General features: G+C 54.1%; 1 long non-coding RNA gene across 1 annotated transcript; it reads left to right on the top strand.

The window, feature by feature from the left end:
- The first annotated feature begins 217 nt into the window (after positions 1-217).
- On the top strand, positions 218-10,410 carry LOC311194016. Its single transcript, XR_014617424.1, has 3 exons — positions 218-380; positions 497-608; positions 10,386-10,410. It is a non-coding gene; the product is annotated as an uncharacterized lncRNA (long non-coding RNA).
- The last annotated feature ends 8,574 nt before the right edge of the window (positions 10,411-18,984 follow it).

Here is an 18,984-nt window from a genome sequence, read left to right as displayed (position 1 = left end):
AGGGTGAGTGATTCCTGGAAAATTAGACTGTGGCACCTCTGGGCATGGCAAGTCCTTCCTGTTTCCAGAAGCTGAGGAACTGGGCATCTTCCTCAAAATGGATTATTGAGGCTGCTCGTGACCAGGAACCCTGCTCTTCCCCAACATCGCATTGCAGCTGCTCCTCAGACTCACAGAGCTTCAGGCAGAAGGTTACTTCGCTGCACCGTGGCTTCAGCACCGGACTTCAGCCACCAGAGGAGCTGGAACTGTGCTGTGAATGTTCAGTGTGGCTCTGCCCAGGCAACAGGCGCTCTCTATTCCCTTCTCATGTTATGTGCACTGTCTCACCACTCAGAGAAGTTACCAGAGGGTAATCCCCAACACACGTTATGCATCAGGTGCTTTGTTTTTCTTGTCTACGAAGGATTGCAAAAGTAAAAAGGTTTTGGTCAAGGAAGAGGGAAGAACGTTGGTTCTGAAGAGGGTGGCACTAACTGTGACTTCTCACTGGCAGCTGGACTGTTTGCCAGAGCTGAGGAGACTGCAGATGGCTCTGTGAGACTTCATTTCAGCTGATGCATATTGTAACGTGGCTGCTATGCTTAGACATCTACAAGGAAAAGGCAGTTAAGTACTCTGCAAGTTTATGGGATGGTAGAGGCTCCTGACTTCAGGTGCCCAGCTGGAAAGCTCTATGTCTTTGTTATGTGAGTGGATTTTCACGGGAGCATGCATGTTGTGTTTAAAAACACTGTGTATCTGTGAGACTACAGTGGTAGTGCTGAAACATGTACAGCAGACAGTTCTGAAAGGGTAAAGGTACGTTTGGCTCATGAGTGGTCTGACATGCAGTGGGCTTCTCACACGGGGGAGGGCTGGTCCCTGGCCCACTCATCCTGGGTGCCAGTCTGACACCAGTGAATAAAAGCCCACCTCACACACTGGCTGGCTGCAGTCCCCATGCAACAGGCTGGCTGGAGCGAGCAACGCGTGCGCACGCAGCCAGGCTGAGGGAGAGGAGAGGGATGGAGACAGACACCAGTCCTCTCCTCTCCACATTGCCATGAGTGTTCTGTAAGAGGCACTGAACTGGCTCTCCAACTCAGCTCTGTGTTTCCTTCCTCTCCAGTTAAACACTCAGATTCCCGTGTCGTTTGCTCCATCCCATTCCTCCAGTCTGCTCTCAGTGCCCTCTGAGAGACAACTCCTGCTCTTCACGATTTTCATAACAGCTCTCAGTAGCTGAGCTAGTGCTTTCTGCATGGTGTGTGTGCTGGGACAACAGCTCTGTGCAAGAGTACACAGACACAGGGCCTACACCCTGCGCCCCTCACACACACTGCACAGATGGAACTGAAATGCCTGTCAGAAACTTGAGGTGAGCACAGGTGAGAGCTTTCCCAGCAGTAGCCCAGGAAGGGTTACAAGCCAAAGAAGGAAAAGCCTCAGAGTGCTTGGTACGTGAGGGAACCTCCTCCACTCTGCATCACGGGCACTACAGTCAGTTCTGGAGGAGGAACCCTGCTGCATCTGGGCACAGGCACTAAGGCTGCTTGCTCAGGGTGTACGTGTGGTTGTTCAAGGAGTTTGAGCAGCTGGACTTTCACTTGTCCTGAGGAAGCTGTCTGGGAGAGAGGGACTTCATTTGGTTTTAACCATTTGTGTGTCCTCTTGCTGATGTTTCTGACCCCCTGTACAGGCCGGTGGCCGAGCGTGTCCCTTGCAGGATACACAAGTGCTGCTTCAGAAGTCCTTACTCATTGAGGTGAGATGCTCTGGTTCTATAGAAACACATACTGACTTTATTTTTTTTAATGTTTGGTTAAACCTGACTGGAGAAGGAGGGTTACCTCAAGGCCACAGTGTAGCAGGGGCCTAAATAGTGAAATGCTTGTTTCAAGTTTGCGTTCTGGCCCAGGGCAGCTGTGGAAGGGCTGCCAGGGAAAGCTTGCAGAGGTTTTCTGCTGGGGGAAGGGGAAATGCTTGAGAACAACAGGCCAGATGAGTCTGTGCTGTGCAAAGTGAGACCTGGTGTAAGGGTACAGTGGGAATAAAATGGGAAGACAAAGCTGGGAAGAAGGAAGGATTAGAAGGTCTTTGTTTTGTGTCAGTTTTCTTTTCCCAAGGTATCAAGGCCTCCAGAAATGGGTTCCTCACCACCTGGGCACTGTCTGCCCTTCGTGCTGACATGCAGCCTTGGAGCAGGCTGGCACTTCTTTGACATCCACAGCTGGTGGCACAACGCAGGGAACTGCTTTCTCCACCAGTCTGCAGGGCTGACAGGCTGTGGGCAAGTGGGAGAAGAGAGTTGTAGATGCAGTTTTAAGGGATTTCATCAGGCCCAAGCTGTGTTAGAGGCATCGCTGCAGGAGTGAGTCAGTCTGCTGCCTGATGCAGTGACCTGGCTGAGGAAGGCTGCGTTGCCTCAGATCGTTTCGTGGAGTCAGCCGTGCTGAGCCCTGCCTTGATAAGTGACAGATGCTACTGGGCTAGTACGGTGTGTTGGTGCTTACAGTGCTGAATTTCTTGCAGAACTGGCCTGTCAGAGGATCAGGATCATCTTTCCTGGCTCATTTATCAGGCTCAGACTCCTTCTGTAATGGCATAATTAACAGAGTCATAAGCTTCTGCTTCCTATTAGCTGCACGTGCCAAAAGCTCTCGTTTCAAGAGAGCTCTGTTTCCCTGCGCTTCTGCAGCCTTTGGGCAGTCCTGCATCAGCTTTGCTGGGGCACCAGATCAGCAGGGCCAAGAGAAGCATGTTAAAGACTGGGATTTGCCTTTCTGAAGGACTGAGCCCTTGCCTTGTGCATGGTCCTGGCTGGTGGAACCACGCTGGCTTTTCCTGCAGCACATCTCCAGCCTGGTTGGCCTTAAGCCACCCAGCCCTCTATCTGCTTTGCTAGCGTCTGCAGTCCCCATGCAGGTGTACTTGGCTGCTACTGCTTGGCTGTGGCTTAAACCCCTCCCCTGAGTTGGACACCTTCTTTCTCTTGCAGCGTGTGGGTGGCTGACGCTTTCCCTGAGCCCAGCAAGGTGTACTGAGAGTGTGGAGAGGTGAGCCTGCAAGGAGATGGCTGTCCTTGCAGAACAGCACTGCTAATCTTGGGAGGAAGTGCACTGATGGGTAGTGTTCAGAGCAAGAGTGTCCCTGTCCTGCCTGCCTGGCAGGGTGCAGGGCTGACTAACAGCAGTGCCCATCACAGACACAGCCGATTGCTCAGCCTGAGCGGCCAGGCCACTGGCCCGCCTGGTCCCCTAGCCAGCCAGGGGCTGCACATGGTGCCTGAGGCTCCAGGAGAGGATCTCACAAGCCTGGGGGTGGGCAGGCAGGTAAAGGACAGCTTTCACTCAGAGAAGGCTTTGTGTTCAGTAACCAAAGGATGTTTGGCATGGTAACACTGCAGGGCTTCTGGGCTGCTGCTCACTCTGGCCCCCAGCTGCCTACAGCACGCACTGGGAGAAGCTGATGCTCGTGGCTAGCACAGGGCGAGCTGGCATGTGGTCTGTGTAGTGCTGGGTTGTGTCCCAAGAGCGAACTGTGAAACCAGTTGTTACCTGCTAGTGACTCTGGGTTTTGTGTAAGAAACCCAAAAATCAACAAAACACAAAAGCCTGCCAAAAAAGTCCCAAAAAAATCAACCCCCAAGAAATCATTTGGTCATGGCAAGATGGTCTTGCTTTGCCATTTGTTACAGCCATGGCATGTTTTGGTTGACTTCTGGTCCAGGCAATAAGTGTAGCTGGGAAAGCGTTCCACAGTGAGAAGGGTGACTTGGCAAAAACCAGATTTAATAATGTTCTGATTAGTCCTTGTGACCCCTGGAGCTCACAGCCCTCAGTGGGTTTGTGCTCAGAGGGGAGGCAGTGCTCAGGGGGAGATGCGCTGCAGACCGTGAGACAGGGAGGGCTTAAAGCCATAGGAAGGAGAGGCAGCAAGCTTCCCAGAGCTGCTCCTAGTGCTCTAGCTGACAGATCATTCTCCTGCTCCTTGGAGTTCTTCTTAGGAACAGTTCTCTTGTAGATGGATAACATGCTAACAGTTTTGAGAGAGGGGAAAGAGTGGTCAGCTTGGTGAAATGGGAGTTAGGTCGTGAGCAGCAAGAGATTCTTTTGGAAAACTCATTTTAACTCTTGCATGACCTGAGTATATGTTTTTCCTTTGTGTTTGAACCCTGGGAGCTGTTCAGAGAAGTGTCCTGACAAAACGTGGCTGAAATAGGCAGTTTGCACGGTGCAGGTGAGATCTGCAGGCTGTTGAGGTCAGCTCCAGCCCATCATCAGTAGGGGCACCGGCAGCTCCCAGCGTGGAACCCAGCAGCCTCCTGGCAGTGGGTACCTGGATCCAGCCTTGGGGAAAGAAGCATGAGAAAGGGGAGTGGGGAAACCTGCTCTGGTTATAGCTTCTGTTTCAGGGTGTCGCTTCGGTGGCCCAAAGGGACCAGTGAGCAGCTTCACCTGCCCAACGAGAGACAAGGGGCTGTCTGCACAGCTTGGCGCTGCGGTCAGTGTGTGCTGCACCCTGCTCCCCAGCACCCTGCTCCCCAGCACCCTGCTCCCCAGCACCCTGCCCTCAGCCTTGCTCTGCCGAGGGAAGTGCCTGTAGAGGTCCCCAGTGTACTGTACATCCAGGAAATCATTTGGGACTCCTTCTTTACGACCCAGTTACCGAACAAAAGTGCAGGTACTTATTAAAAGCTCAGTGTAAGTAGTCATTAATTATCCTGACAGCAATAAAATCTTGTACTGTGACTAGGCTTTGGACTCTCCCACTCTCACTGAATTGAATGGGAGCAAGGGCAGGCGCTGTAAGAACCAGCTCTTGGCAGGCAGAGGAGGAGGTGTCACAGCACAGCCGACACCGCTGCTCCGTCCCGGGGGGGAGAGCTGGGCACGCTGCTGTGCCAGGCCCCTCTTGGGAGCTGCTGGCTTAGCCGCTGGGGCAGACTGGTGTGGGCTGGGAGCAGAGTTTGGCTAAGTATGTAAGCCAGTGTAGGCAGCAGACCCCTCGGGGAGAGGGTAGGTATCTGCAGGGAGAAGAGGTGAGTGCCTCTTTCCTGGGGGCAGATGAAACGATACGCGAGGAGGTGGAGGGACAGACAAGGGCGAGTTGCTCTGAGCTGCAGGAGGCGAGGTGTGGGCATGGGCAGCTTACCCTCCCAGGGTCTAGGAGGGTGCTCTTCTACTCTTCTTGCCTTTATCTCGGGGAGAAGCAGTCCAAGGAAAGGGCAGCAGGTTGCCACTTGCCAGCTTTGGTGGATATCTTGTTATGGAAGGCTAGCAATGGGCAGTGCCCTGCCCTATCCATCTTGCTGGGCCCTCAGGTGGATAATATGCACATAGAAAGGGAAGTAAAAACGTAAGTGGCACACATAGATAAGCGTAACACTCAAAGCCTTGTGTCCTGGAGTTCCCATGTAGCTGATTTTACAGCTGAGTTCCAGCCCACTTCCTGCTAGTAAGGCCAGGTGGAAGCAGCAGTTCCTGTCACGGGAGATGCTGTCATGTAGCTGGGCCAGAGCGGCTGTTGGGTGGCTGGAGTCCAATGAGCTGCTGATTATATTCTTTAAAAATAGACATGTAAAAACAATGAGATAAAATTCCACAGATAAATTAAGGTGAAACCAGCTCTGGGTGCTCAAACATCAAGGCATGTTTCCTGGTCACAACACCACAACACAGCCTGGCAGCGCGGTGCAGAGCTGGCTGGAGGGGAACACTCCCTGGGCAGGGTACCCTGAGCCCTGCCTTGAGTGCCTCAGACCCGAGGTGCCCCTGGCAGCCCAGCCTCTGGAGCTGCTGTTTGCACCTTCACCTGCCATCACCCTCCGCATCCCAAGGCGAGAGGAGCTGTGGTGTGCCCCAGGGGTGGGGGTGTTAGTCGCCGGCACTCCCTGAAACACCTTACCCTCTTTCCTTCTTGTGGGTTGTTGTTTGGGGTTGGGGGGGAATACAAGAACCTTCCCCCTGTGTTCCACGTTCAGGGCTGGTGCGCAGAGGCGCCTGTCCCTCTGACAAACAGCAGAGCCAGCGTTGAGACATGAGAGGACAGGGCTGAGCTTTGCAAGAGGGCTGACTAACTCGGGCAAAGCTAATTTGCTTGACATCATTTCTGTACGTAAGGCGAAGTCTGTTTGTGTCCCATTGTTATGGCAAATCCCATGATGAACTGCATTTTATTGACTTCTGGCAGGCATTTGACAGAGCCCGGCAGCAGATTTGAATATGAGCACTGCTCCAGGAAGCTGCCTTAATAGATACTCATTCAGAACCTGAGGGTTGCGGGGCCACAGCCGGGCCTCCCGGGTGCCTCTGGCAGCCTTACCTAACAGGGAGGACCTGGGCACTGCGGCGCATCCCTGCTTTGGGAGCGGGCAGCCCAGCAGCCACCCAGGGCTGGGTGAAGCAGGCTGAGCTGAGTCAGTGGCAGGCAGGGACAGCAAGGGGGGACCTTGAGTTACAGGTGATGTAACCAGAACATGTGGAATTTGGCCAGTAGTTTTGTGCCTTTGAGCCTTCCCAAGGCTACAGCATCACATGTCTGTGTGTGTGTGTGCTGGAGGAGCCCTGCTTGGGAAGGGAAAAGGAGAAGGGCCCCTGGCAGCCTTATCTCTGTGTGTGTTTTTTGGAAGCTGTCAGTATCTAAGGTGTTGGATGTTGGGTGAAAGTCCTTGTAGCTCTGGCACACCACTTGCCCAACTTCAGCAGCTTAATCTGCCTTCTGCCTCTAGCAGTGCCAGCACTGGAGCTTGGCAAGCTGGGAGGTACCATGAGTGCAGACAGGGACAGGGCTGGAAAGCAGGTACTGCCACTGGCCACCTGAACGGGACAGGGGGGTGTTGGTCCCCGTCTCAGCTGCTTTTGGTGGTCCAGCCTTAGTGATGTTGGCTAGCAGTGGTGCTGACCTGTGAGTGCTGACAGCAGGCAGTGCAGATCTGTAAGAGCCAGCCTCTCTAGACTGCTGCTCTCTTCCAGCGAGGGAGAAGGCTGAATGCACAGTTCCTGTTGGATGTTGTAGGGACAAATCCTCCTTTTGGGCTTGAGATCAGACCTTGCAGAGGAGCAGATGCAGCTTCTGGAGATTGCCCTTGCTGTACTCTTGGGTGGTGGTGAGGGGCAGAGCTCTGAATTTCAAGAGAAGCGTAGTGAGATGGAGGCAAGTTGAGCCTGGCAAAAGGCACTGTGCTTAATCCACCTGTAACCCAGCCTGGAAAACAACAAAAAAGCAATGGGACAGAATTGCAAAGCAAAACAAATTCCAAGACTTTTCTTAACTGTCCCTGCTGGGGGTGCAAACCCCGTTAAGGGAGTGCAGGGGCCGGGAGCAGGGCTGGCTTTGGCACTTGTGTCGCAAACCCCTTCCTGATGGGCTGGTGAGCGAAGATCTCACTGAACACATCTGGCTTTGCTCTGGTCACCAAGCTGGCCAAAAGCTCTGTCACAGCAGTGCCTGTGGTGCTCTGTGCCCTCCCATAACTGGGTGTCACTGCAAGAGCTCCTCCTTTAACAGCTAGAGGTTGGACCATGGGGTTGTTCTCACTTGATAGCTCTTGCTGGCCATGGGTGACTTCTGGGGTGTCTGGGGCCGCTCTGAGCTGCTGTCAGGCTGGTTGGGTTTCCCAGGGAGAACTGGCACACTGAAACGCAGGCAGGGCTTTGTCTTGCCCTTTCCCCTTGCCTGCCCTGTACATCTCTTGACTTCTTTGGTGGTATGTTCATGACTTCTCATGTGCAAATATATGTGCCAGCTTTCCCTCCAGCACTGCTCAGCCATCCCCTGAATTCCATCCCCTATCTCTAACTGCTTTGTCCATCAAGATTACAGCAGTAAAAATGTTCTCCATGGGCTAGGTGCTCCCCTGGGCATGAAAAATGTGTGCAGGGGCCAAGAACCACCAGGAGTTTCTTCCTGGTTGTTCCCAAGGAGGGTGAGGAGTGACGCAGGCGCAGGGCATGACCTTGCACCAATGCACACAGGCGCTGGGGCCGTGACCTCAGCGGAGCCCTGAGGGGTCGGGGTAGGCTGACCGAGTTGCATGGCCCCTCATGCTCCTCCCTGACCCGACCCTTGTGGTCCAGCCTGGCCCAGGCTGGTCCCTTTTAGCCTACCCAAAGCAGGTCCCTCTCCCCACCAAGTGCCAGCAGGGTGGGTTACCCTGTGTGGACACCGTTCCCTCGGGTGGGTATGGGGAGAGCCCACAGGAGCATTTTCACTCTGGTTCTGAGCTTTGCCAGGGGAACAGCTCTGCCCCACAGAGAGGAAGCTGCAAGAGCTCCCATGGGGTGGGAGGGAGGATGGAGCCTTCTCTCCTTGCTCTCCTTCCTGTTACTCAGGGCGTGTTTGCACTTGTGACCCCCCCTTGTTTAGGCAGAGGGAAGATACCCCTGTGAGAGGGGTGCCTGTGCTCTCAGGTAACCCAGGAGCCATGTTCAGACTGCAGCTGGGAGGGCTGCAGTGGGGTATTTCAGGTGACTCCAGGTAGGGTTACTGGGATGGCCTTTAAAGCCATTAAGTGTTGGTGCAACATAGCAACTGACTGTCTCCACTGAAGGCTTTTGGGAAGAAGTAATCACAAAGTGGGGATCTGAGACCTTCCCTGTCACTCTGGCCTGACTCCAAGCCCTGCAGCAGGCTCCAGTGAAGTGGCTGTTGCCTTCAGTGGGTGCAGACTTTGCCTACTTGCACCCTCAAAGTCCTTGGGCGTTTAGGTGGCTTTGTCTTTGGAGTGGGGTTCTGAAGGTTCCCCTGTGTTTGGGGTGTTGCTGTGAGTGAGAATTACCACGAGATCTGAGAACAGCAAGGTGAGCGATGCTCGATCCCTGAGGGATACAGCCATGTGCCTCCAAGTTTTCTCCTCTGCTCAGGGATTTTTTGAACCCTCTGGTAACATTCAAAGCTTGACTGCATTTAGGAGTTGTTGGTACTGATGTGAAATCACAGAATGCCTTAGGAAGGGACCTTCAGAGCCCATCTAGTCCCACCCTGCAGTCTGCAGTGAGCAGGGATGTCTTCACTAGAACAGGTCGCTCAGAGCCCCATCAAGCCTGACCTTGAGTGTCTCCAGGGATGGGGCCTCCACCTCCTCTCTGGGCACCCTGGGCCAGTGTCTCACCACCCTCAGAGTGAAGAAATTCTTCCTAATACCCAACCTAAATCTCCCCTTTTCCAATTTAAACCCCTCATCCTATCAGTCCCTGCCCTTGGGAACAGTTCTGGACTTCTGGATCCTGTGTGTGTTACCTGCAGTTGTGAATTACAGTGGGGGTGCTCCTCTCCTTCCATACACATGGTTGTATCTATCTCTAGAGAAAAACAGTGTGATGCAGAAACGAGCCAGGTTCCCTCTGTCTTCAGAACACGGATACATTTGCTTAAGGTGCATTGCTCTGTTAGCTGCTCATCGTTCCTTCCTGTCAGCTGCCATGCCCAGAGCATCTGTTCTACACAGTGTCTTCTGCCAGCAGTGCCTGGCTGGCAAGGAACACATCCCACCATCCTCAGAAGAGTTCAGGGGAAAACCGACCTCCAGCCCAGACCCCAGTGCTCCAGGGGAGAGTGGGGAAGGACACAGACAGGGCCCCACACACGGAATGTCAGCCCGTGGCCCCGTGTGCCCTGCACCCCCCCAGCCTGGCTGCAGCCTCTGGAGGCTGGGGGGCTGGCAGCGTGCTGTGCTCCTTTGTACCAAGGGGTGAACGAGCACAGGGGCTTGGAGATGCTGAACGGATGGCACAGGGAGCTGTGCAGCCTGCAGCACGTGGAGGGTCCTGGGATTGTGTGGGGCAGCTTTCAGATGTGCTTTACAGTGTAAAAGTAACAGCTGCTGGCAGTGGTGGCAAAACCACCTGTATCCAGACAGCAGCAACCCTAGTCACACTGGTGGCTGCTGCTTCTTACTCTGCACAAAACCTTTAGTTCTTCCCACAGGTTGAATTCCTTAAATTAGCCAGAAATAATGGTCATTAAATAGAAATGATGCAAAGCTGGGATCCCCTGTGAATGGGCGTCGCTGCCAAGGAAATCCCAGCAATGTCCTGAGCCATTGGAAGGCACAAAGGAGGCTGGTGTCTGCCTCAGGAGGCCTGTTGGTGCAGAAGCTCAAGCCCAAGCACGGGTCTGTCTGAAACAGCAGCTCCCCTGAACTCTGTGAAGCAGCAACCTCCCTGGGAGCAGGCAAGAGCTGGCTGTTCTTTGTGCTGTGCTGAGGTGGGGAAGCAGCAGTGGGAAAGCAGTTTGTGCTGATGTGCCGAGACCACCATGCACAGGATCTGACGTGTCCCAGCTTGCAGAGCAAACACACCCAAGGGATGAAGCAGCTGTCCTCTCTGAATACAATGACCAGGCAGTTTTGCTGCTTGTAAATCTCTCTCCTTGGTCAGCTTTAAGTTGTCTTTCTCCTGCAGCATGGACCGGGGCTGGAGCAGGAGGAGAAGCAGCCTGGGAGGCAGCCAGTGCTACGCCTGCTCGCCATCCACGGAGGAAGACCTGTGGGAAGGGCAGGAGTCTGGATCACAGGGGCTGCAGGTACGAGTCCCCACCCCTGTGCCTGGTTGGGTGAGCGGCAGACGCTGCGCGCCCCTCGGTGCTGCCGTCAGAGGGCTGTCAGCACAGCTACAGGGGATGCTGGGGATGGAGGATACAGACTGCGGGGATAGCTCATGGGCTCTGGGGGAGGGTAAACCAGTACTTAGTCCTTGAGTAAAACTTGACGTCTGTAGATGGACAAAGAGATGGGGAAGCAGGCAGGGGGTTAGCAGCAGAAGTTACACAGAGGAGCCCCTGGCCCCTCACACTGCAGAGACAGCGAAGGCTCCCCTGCCTCTTGCTGTGTTTTGGCTGCTTGCCTCCTTCAGCCCTGCCATCCATAAACAACAGGGGGGAGTTTCGGTGTTAACGATTTTAATTAAGTGGTTTGAGGAACGTTTTGCCTCTCTGCAGCTTTCCTAACGTACCTTGATAGAGCTTCTGGCAGGAGCTGTGCAGGGAGTCGCTCCCAGCCTCTCCTAGCGTGCGGTGAGCGGTGTCTGTCCCAGCAGGCACGTGGCTGTGAGTCTGGAAGCAGCACAGCACCGGTAAGCTGGCAGGAGCAGGAGCCCAGCCTCTGCCCTCCCATGTCTGCTCTGCCCACCACCTCTGCCACCTCCTGTGCTTCTCCGGAGCTGCTTCTCTGAGAGCCGATGGGGAACGCTCTGTCACTGGGGTTGCCCATCCTTGCGCCACAGCTGCCTCTCAGCCTGCGTTTCCTTTGCTTTGGAGGGCTTGCATCAGACTTTCAGGCACTATTGAACAGAGACGTTTGGGTTTATCTGCCTACTGGTGAGGGAAAGGTAAGCAATTTTTATGCTTCAAATGCCTCTCATATCTCCCCGAGGGCATTGTTATCTCGCTCCTTAGCTCCAGATACACTTGTAGTGGGTGTGAGTTAGTTTCCTCCTGCATTATCTCCAAAGCAGTCTGCAGCCCAGCTGAGTTCACAGTGCAACACGCAGCCATTTACCTTAGAACAGGTAGTGCCAGGGCTCCACGCCACTGCCTTTTCCTCATGGTTTTAGATGAAAGGCTTGGAGCAAACCCCTTTTGCAGACGCAGTTGTCCCTGTTCAGGTGGAGGCAGGGGTGGGTTAGAGGTGTGAACAACGGGCCCGACATTTCCCACTTGTGGTGGCAGCGGGAATGGCACCAGAGCAGGCTGTGGGTGCAGCCAAGGCAGCTGGTAGGACCGGAGCAAAGGCTGCTCTCCGTGGCTCTGAGTGTGGCAGGGGCGTCTCTCCTTGCCGCCCGTTCCTTCCAGCCGACTGACTGGCATAGGAGGAGAGGGGAAGAAAGCGGGGTCCTGTCTAAGACGGTTTTGGTGACACCAGCCCTGCTGAGGTTTTTCTGGGAATCGGATTGAAATGAGACATGTTCTAGTTTTCTCTTGGCTGTGACACAGCATGTGACTCATGTCCTTCTTCCCAGAGTCTGGGGGAAGTGCGTGTGCAGGGGGAGGAGGTGCAAAATGGGAAGGTCGTGGAACGTAGGAAAGCTTATCTCTGTCTCCCTGGAGTTTTGTGCAGGATGAACAAGACTGGCAAGTCCAATACCTTTGTGAGATACAAACTCAGGCCTCAGGAAGAGCGCTGATTGCGAGATCCCTGGGTGCCAGTGTGTCTTGTGGGCGGTTGGAGCTTTGGGCGCTGCCCAGCTGCTGTCCAGGACTGGGAGCAGGCAGAGCAGGAGTGAGGGTGATGGATGGCTGTAGGGGCTTGGAACCGGGACTGGGGAGAGGATGGACACGCGTGGATGACAAGGATGTGGGTAGGAGATGAACTCCAGCATCCACTGGGAGCAAGGGGAGGAGAAAGGTGGGTTTAGAGTGGGCCCAGTGAGGAGTGCTGCGTTGCACGTGCCTTGAGAACAGGATGGAGAGGTAGCTGTTGTCTTTCCAAAGAGGTCTGTCCCCTCTTTATCTTCAGAACTATCTGCAGTGAGGACACTGGGCTGGACTGGCTCAGAGAGACAGCTTTTACCCCAGTGCACAGCTTGACTGTCTCTGTGTGGAAGGCGGCCCCTCGGATGGGAGGCCGTGTATGGGGTCTGACAGAGAGAGGGATGTGGGAGCTGGGGGAAGCCAGCTTGCCTGTGAGGAGCATTGAAGTCAGTGGGGGCAGCCTGAGGGTCTGTCACGTGCAGACCCCAGGGCTTTGGTAGAAATAGCCCATACCTTCAGAGGGCCCCAGGTAGCTGAGACAAGATCTCTCTTAGATGCAGCGTGTTTGGAGGCAGCGACGATGAACATTCTTGTGAGGACTCCTTCACCTGCCCAAATAGCATTTAAGGCTGGGTCAGCTGTTATTTCTTGGATGCTTTACTGGCACCTGACCTTACACTAGCACAGTTGTAGCCTGGAGTTACAGTTCTTTCTGGCACTTGTTTTGGAGGTAAGGACGTACTGTCAGGCTGCAGGCGTGCCCTCCCGGCAGCGGGGTATTCACGTGTGGACTAGCAGCGACACAACTTACTGCTTCTACTTCTACACCAAGGGTTCTTCCTGCTGTTCTTCCATTAGCTTCCAAGCTGGATCTTCCCACTGTGTGAAGGCACCTCTTCCATCCCCTGGAGTTGGCTGCCTGCTCAGCTAAATATGTGCCAACCAGGGTAGATGTGCATTGCTTTTGCTACACTGTCTAGCTTAGAAAGAGCTTCCAGTTCCTCTCTAGCTCTGCACAGAGTGTATGTCCTGAGCTGGACCACTAAAATAGGAGAGATTAGTGTTAAGACTTCATTTTGAAAGGTGTTTTTTTATTTATTACAGAAAATGTGCCTGACTATGAGCAGGTATCTAATTATTGTCCATCCAAACACCCTGTTTTGCAACACTGAAGGAATTCCCAAGAAAGCGTTGGGTCTGTCTGTGTGCACGTGTCTGTGTGTACACGTGTGTGTCACCTCTGTCCTTCAGCTGGAGTGGAGGTTCCTCTGAAAGGGAAACCCCCCTACTTCCAGGTAAGATGTAGCACCAAGGATTGGCAGCAGTGAAACTCCCTTGCTTTCTCTGACAGAGTGAGAACTACACAGCATAAACCTGTGGAAAACGATGGCACCGATAATCTGTCCTTTCGTTGAGGTACATTCTCCCAGCAATGCTGTAGAGATGTGCCAGCTGCACAAACAACTTGTAGGAGCCCTGAAGTAGCAGCAGTCAGTACATACAATGGGAGGCCATGGTTGTGCAGTGTTACTGGTGGACCTTTAGCTGAGAGAGACTTACTGGCCACGGGCTTGTATCAGCCTGGTCCCCTGTGAGCCTGCAAGTACAGCTGAGGCATCTCCAACAGGATATTTACAAACTGTTAGCATCCTGTTTATGAAACCCTGTAAACAATCGAAGGCCATTGCCCACAGGCTCCTGTGTCATTTGGATCTACACACAGGACAATTCCCACACTTGCAGTGCCGGCTGCAGCGCGGATGCTGTGTGACACGGGGATCAAAGTTGGCCCAGTGTGATCAGAGGCACAAGAATGCTCTGGAAGCCAGGGGTCAGAGCCTTGCAGAGGGACCTCTTCTTCTTTAGTTTAGGTAACCTGTGTGCCCTTTGAAGTGGCTGATTTGGAAAGCTGTGTAATTAGCTTTGCGTACAGCCAGCCTTTCCTGGAAATCTCCCTCCTGGTTCTCCCAGTGGAATGTTACAGGAACAAAGCAGGGGGAAGGGTTGAGGAGCCGGGATAGTGACAAAGGAGCAGGGCTGTGTTCTGCGTGGGCTCTCATCTGGCATGTCACACCAAAGACCATCTCCTGGGGTAGCTTCATGGTCTCTGCTTTGGCTGCTGTCGGGTTGCTGGTAGGTTGGGCAGGGTAGGTTAATCTGGGTGTGGAGCTGGAACGTGAGCGTGTTATGTGTGGGGGGGTGAGCTCTGCTGCAGGCATGCAGCAAGGCAGGGGCCAGCAGCGCCTCGGCCTCAGCGTCTCCTGTGGGATGCCTGCAGAAGAGGAGCTTTCAGGGATGGCTGTTTCCTTGGAAGGTCCCAAAGAGGGATGGCTGGGGCTGAGGACCTGAGCTAGATTTAGATCTACCTTGTGTTCAGCAGCTCTGGCTAACAGACCCTTATCCACAGCCCTTTTGTCCATGTATGAAGGACAGAAGACCCCAGCTGCAGGAGCGCTGATCCAGAACTCCCAGCCCTGGCTTAGCACAGTTCTTAATTAATAACTGACACGTATCTAATTAAACCCAGCCCTGGCCTTTGTCCTGTCCCACTTGACTTCCACGCATGCGCTCTGAGTGTCATAAAGGAAATCTCTTAAATAACATCAAGCTGCAGGAACGAGGATGGGGGGGTGTGTGTCGATACCACGCAGAGGTGTTGTCGTGGAAGCGTCACAGTCAGGCTGCTGGCACCTCTCCCCAAGGACACCCAGTTGCAGGTTGCTCTCCTCATCCCATCTCCCATGTGTGCAGCAGGCGACCGGTGCTCTCCCCACCATGGGTGGAGAGGTAGGGACCAGTTCCCTGGGGGGAACTGGCCTGGGCCTTTGGTTCCCCTTGGGCAAACCCACAGCTCCTTGCTGAGCGAGCAGAGAAACCTGGAGAGTTGAACACATTTTGGTTTGCTTGGCTTTGTATTTTAGGCTTTTTAGAGGAACCCAGGCTGTGCTCACGAGATGGCTTGGGGGATAACCAGCTTTGACCAGAAAACTGGGGTCTGACAGCAGCCAGGCCTGGGTGTGTGGGAGGAAAGGTCAGTGCTGCAGGCAGATGTCTTCCATGTGAGCTGGAGCGCTCTCCCTGCCCCTCTGCCCAGCCTTGCCCCGGGGCTCCCCATTGATGCCCAGTCTGTGGCTAAGCTGGCTAAGCCACTTCTTCAGTCAGTGGCCCAGGAACAGTGTCTGAGGAGGCTTGGACACCGGAGGTGAAGTTCAGACCGTGGATGGGAGGAGAAGGTGACTGGGAGATGATTTCACACAGTCTTGGTCATTCCCCAACCAAACCCCGGAGGTTTCCGCATACCAGGCGACTCACGTTGGCTCTCGGGAGTTGGTGCTGAATTCACTGGAGATCAAAGAATGTGGAAAACTTTTATAGCAGGTTGGGCCCAGACAGGGAAAACACAGAACAGGGGCATCTTGTCGAGTGTTGTTGTGACCCCAAAGTGTTGCTGGTCACCTTCTTTCCCTTCTCAGCAGGCAGAGAGCGCGATGCAGGCAGCCTGGCTCCACTCTGGAGTGAGCTGGAGGGAGTGCTGTGGCTCGTTTTGGCCTGGGTTGTAGGGGAGCTTCAGTGGGGACCACGGTGTCCTAGTTTGGAACAGGGCTGTAGCGATGATGGGCGCCTGTGTTTATAGGTTCCCTGGGGCAGCTGTCTCATCACCTCTGCATGCCAACAGCCAGCACAATAAAGGCCCGGTCCTGACAGCCTTTTTTTTGGTCACTTCAGTAATAGTAATGATTAACAGTAATTATCAGAACAGTAATGGGAGTGTCCCATAATACTAGTGGATGGGGGAATTCCACTAAGTGCATCTGCTCCTATGCCTGGCGCTCGTTACCAGGCCAAACAAATACACCGTGGAGCCGTGGCTCTTTCCTAGATTCGGTTTCTGGAATGTGTGCTGGCTAAGCTGGTTTCAGGTGAATTGCTGTTTACTCCATCATGCCTAATGACACACTGCTGGGCCGGGGTGCCCCGGCGCCCGTGCGCATGGCTGGCGTGCCCGCGCCAGTCACCGCCGAGCCGCAGCCGAGGAGCCGCGGTGCCACTGCCGGGCCTGGCGCGCGGGGCGAGCCGCAGCTCCCTGCCGCCTCTTCCCGTTCAGCGGGGCGAGCTCGGCGCTGGGAGCCAGCCAGCCGCTCAGCCTCTGCTCTGCTCTTGCCCTGCTGTCATCCCCTCGCCCCTGCAGAAGTGAAAGAGGCGAGACAGGCTGGCCAGAGGGGTTGAAGCCTCTGGCTGGGGTCTGCCTACCGATTGCTGAGGGTCCCGGCCAGAGTAGGTGGGAGGCTGAGGGCTGCACCGGTCACACAGAAGCATCGCAGGCTGCTCAGCCTTCAGCATGGGCCCTAGAGCCGCCCCCACGCCAGCACAAGGCAGGTCTTCAGGGCTTGGACTTGATCTCTTGAGGCCCCTTCCAACCCCTGCAGTTCTGTGACGCTGTGATTCCCACTGGCAGGGCACTGATGTACTGATGTCTTCCTCGTGCCTTCCTCATGCTATTTCCCACTGTCCCTGGGAGCCTGACGGCAGCTGGTGGGTGCCCACTGACTCAGACTGGTCCCCACTGTGGTGGGTCTGGCTCACTTCACTCTCCTGAGATGGATGTCCCGCACGGTCAGCTGCCAGTAACATGCTCTCACCTAATGGTGAGAGTATTGCCCCTGTACTGGGCACTGGTGAGGCTGCACCTCAAGTGCTGGGTCCAGTTCTGGGCCCCTCACTCCAAGAAGGACATGGAGGTCCTGGAGCGAGTCCAGAGAAGGGCAAAGGCTGGGGAAAGATCCTAAAGGTCTCTTCCAAGCTTGTGATTCTGTGAACAGTGTTGGTTATATTGACCGCTGGGCAGGGGGCTGAATGTGTGCCCACATGTCCTTGTGGCACACCATCAGAGAGGCCACTCACCACATCTGTGTGTTCTCTCTCTCAGTGCCACCTCTCCTGCCTGGAGAACAGAGTGCTGCTGAGGAGATGCCGAGCTTGGAAGAGATGCCAGTGGACAGAGCCACACGCAGGAGTGATGGGTGAGAGGCTGGCACTGTTCTGTGTCCTCCCAGTGTGCTTGAAACCTGCTGTGTGCTGTGGGGAAGAACACTTTCCTTCCGCCTTTGTCCTCCTCATATCTTCCACAAAGGACTTGGAGCAAGGGGAAACAATTACCAAATGCCTGTGCAGTGATACAGGAGGGATGCAGCTGTGTAACAGCCTTTACATGGGTACAGCCGAACCTTTGTGCAGGGTGGTTTGGCACCAGAAGCCGTGGAGACTCCGCAAATGAGCAAAGCTACAAACCCCTCAGAGGCTGAGAAGTCACTTAGCTGGAGCCCTGAGCTGTAATTAGGAAAGGGAAAACAGGAGCGGAGCATTAGGAGGCTCTGCCTGCCGGTGAGATGTGTTGAGCCATTCAGGAGTTGCCCAGGAGAGAGTACGGGACGTTTCGTAGGAGCCAGAAGAATGAAGCTTTGCAAACTGCCCCGCAGGGAGCAATCCAGCCTGAAGTGGCAGCCCTCACCTCCGCCCTCCGGACACTTGGAGAGGGATGGCAAATAGCTGCTGGGGTGGTTCTTTCCCTTTTCACCCTGCTAGTTAGTGCTGACCTTACAAGTTGGCTCCGAAAGCAGCGAATTTGGGGGATTTTTTTTTTTTTAAAGCAGCAAAAACATCTGCGTTGTCCCTGTGTTTACAGGAAGAGGCATCAGCCACTTCGAGCCTTGGGGCAGCGTTTTGAACTCATAGTTTATAGGAAAGCCTGGTTGTTTGAAAACATTTGACCTAATTCAGCTCCCCTATACATGGCAGCTTGGAAAATGACCTTTATGCGCACTAAATCCGGCTCAAGGTTGTTCCATCCTCCGTTCCCTCCAGACTGTTCCGGGCATCCCAGTGAAACACAGTCCCTTCTGAGAGCTCACATGTGTGAAGCTCTGAGAAGCCCATGTGAGCTTCTCACCACGGGGCTCTGAGCTTCTCACCGGGGAGGATTCTCACCCTTAATATTCATCTTCTGAAAGTAAATGCTGCCTGCTGAGCTGCACTCCCAGGAGCCAGCTGATCTCTCTTGACTGTGTCTTGGGGGTGTCTCATGCAGTGCAAGGAAAGCTTGCTGCATGTAACAGTTCTTACACACAGACTGACGTTATCCACTTGTGCTGTTTGCCAAAATGCTAATTTTTCCAAGAATTTATGGAAATGCTACGTTTCATTACTTGATGTTTCTAAGAGTGCCAAGTGCTTCGGTGCCAGACTGGGAATGATCTTATTCTGGTTTCAAAAATACTTCCAGCACAAAAATGTTGATTTTGGGAATAGGTCTTATTGTCAACAAAAGCTCTGCAGATCCATCCCCAGAACGGCAGTGCAGGAACCTAGATTCAGGTCCTGCAGAAAGCAGCTGAAGCAAGCAGTGCAGCTACTCACCACATATGGATTTAGTTTGGTACAGCACTTCCCCAGAGTGGCAGTTCTCTGCTCTGAACACATGTGTGTGCTTCTACAGAGAATCACCCTGAGGAGAAGGATTTTCAGGCACAGAAGAATGTATATTTAATCTGGGGGTTTTCCTCCCTGGGTTTGAAAGGGTATTTCATTCATGGAAAACCCTCTGTGTCATGAGTGGCAGGTAACTGACAGTCCGAGCTCAGTCCATACCCCTGGAGGGATCCCTGCCATAGACTGAGCTCAGTCCATACCCCTGGAGGGATCCCTGCCATAGACTGAGTTCAGTCCATATCCCTGGAGGGATCCCTGCCATAGACTGAGCTCAGCCCATACCCTTGGAGGGATCCCTGACATCCATCTGCTGCTGTGGCCGAAGAC

The sequence above is a fragment of the Gallinula chloropus genome, assembly GCF_964237585.1.
Source record: "Gallinula chloropus genome assembly, chromosome: 7".
In the NCBI taxonomy this organism is placed as follows: domain Eukaryota; kingdom Metazoa; phylum Chordata; class Aves; order Gruiformes; family Rallidae; genus Gallinula; species Gallinula chloropus.
This window is presented reverse-complemented; position numbering and strand designations above follow the sequence as displayed.